Genomic DNA, 2,175 nt, shown 5'->3' on the forward strand with positions numbered 1-2,175 from the left:
CCTGACTGTGCAGCCCCCTCCCTAGGTCTCAGCTTCCTAGCTGCACTGGATAGTAGCAGGAGAGACTCTGGCTCTCCCAGTTCTCTCCTGGTTGTCAGTCTTCTACCTAGCCCTAGCCTGACCCTAGACACCAGAAACAGGAAAGCCGCAAGGCTTGGGTGCAGGTGGCACAATCTAGCAAGAGGCCTCAGCCTCAGGGGCTGAGTCACAGTGAGGCTTTTCCTATCAGCCTGTGGCTAACAAGATGCCTCAGAGCCCCAGGCTCAAATCCCAAAAGCAAAAGCCAGCCTCCAGGCCTTCTGCCACCTGCCCTTTGGGCCCTGGGGCTTCAGAGACTCCCTCCTCACCACCCAAAGGGAAGTGAAGGGATCTGGGCTATCAACCATCCTCACCGTTTTGGGGTGGAAATGGTACAGCCAGAGTTAGACCAGAGCTGAAAGATGCCCAAGGGTGTGGTAGCCCAGTTGAACTACACAGGCGAGAGGAGGCAGTGGGCAGCTAGATTGAGCCATTTGCCCAGCACCTGACCGGTGCCTTATGACAGCATATGACCCAGCTCCCTGCCCGGCCCTGGCTCCACTTTCTTAGCAGGTATCTGTTTAGATGCATTCCCCTTGCTGCTCCATGATCAGCCTCTCCCTGCATTTCCTTTCCTTCCTTCCTTTCTTTCTTTCTATTCCTTTTCCTTTTCCTTTTTCTTTTTTCTTTTTTTTTTTTTTTGTGGCCAGCTCATCTTGCCCTGGGGGCAGGGCTGGCATGGCATGTGGTGTCAGGGATCAGAATCAAACTGTGGTCCCTGTGCTTGCCTAAGCATGCACTTTAGTCCACTGAGCTATCTCCCTGGCCCCGTTTGTTTTTGTTTCTTTAAAGTATAACATTCAATTTATTATTTCTTTCTCAAGAGTTTTTTTCAGTTCGTTAAGACCCAGCTCCCCTTCCACGGGCTTTGGTGGAGGTCGTGGGGCAGCACCAGCAGGTCTAAATCGGGGTGGAGGAGTTCAGTCCTTACGGGCTTCACGAGATCGATTTCTGACCACTTTGCTGTGAATGGCACAACTCACACAGTAATGCACCTTCACATACAGCTTGGAAAGCACACAACTGTCGAAGACATTCACTTCGGAAATGTCCCTGACAGCAGCAGCCTCCACTATATTCTGAATGACAAACTTCTTAATGGCCTTATCCTTGGGTGCACACTGAGTACAGTTCATACAGCAAATAGGCTGCACATGGCTGTGGCCCTTTTGGCATGACCATTGTTCCTTCTTCTTTTTTTTCTTTTTTTTCATCATCTTGGGGGTCTGCCCCATAGCTTAGTTCTTTAAGTGGCTGCTTCAACAAAGCAGTCAGGTTCAGGTTGCTGTGGTTCGATCCCTACAACTCAAGCCACCCAAACCTGCCCTGAAGGCATTCAGAGCCTGGCCAAAAAAAAATTCCTTTTTTTCATCATCTTGGAAAGGAGGACCTGAAAGAGCCCTGTGTTTTGTTTTTTGTTTTTCTTCCCGAGTTTCCAAACTATCTCCAAGCTGGAGGATCACATAAAAACACTAACCAAGCCAGCCACAGTGGTGGATGCCTGTAATTCTAGCACTGTGAGAGGCTGAGGCAAGAGGATAATAAGTTTGAGCCCAGCCTGGGCAATTTAGAAACCTAGCAGGATTTTGTCTCCAAAAATTAAAAAAAGAGTAGGGAAGTAGATAGGTGGGAAAGCCTTGAGGAGAGAAAAGAGGAGAGAACAGGAGAGGAGAGAAGAGGAAAAGATAGAAGGGAAGGGGAGGGAAGGAGAGGAGTGGAGAGGAGGGGAAAAGAGAGGAGAGAAGAGGAGGGGAGGGAAGAGGAGGGGAGAGGAGGGGAAAGGAGGGGAAAGGAGGGGAGAAGAGGGGAGAGGAGAGGTGAAAGGTGAAAGTAAGCCCAGAATGTCAGGTGTGGAGGCGCATGCCTGTGATCCCAGAACTCAGGAGGATCATTGAGAGTTCAAGACCAGCCTGGGCTACAAAGTGAGCTCAAGCCTGAGCTGCATAGCAAGACTCTGTCTCTAAAAGACCAAAAAAAAAAAAAAAAAAAACAGGCTGGTGCAATGCAGGGAGGGGTGTGGGGACCAACTCATATGCCAGGGCCTCAGAGTTTCCAGAGGCCAGTAAAACCACTCCACCCTTAGACTCAGCCCTCTGC

This window comes from Octodon degus, unplaced genomic scaffold (genome assembly GCF_000260255.1).
Source record: "Octodon degus isolate 3935 unplaced genomic scaffold, OctDeg1.0 scaffold00184, whole genome shotgun sequence".
Classification (NCBI taxonomy): Eukaryota; Metazoa; Chordata; class Mammalia; order Rodentia; family Octodontidae; genus Octodon; species Octodon degus.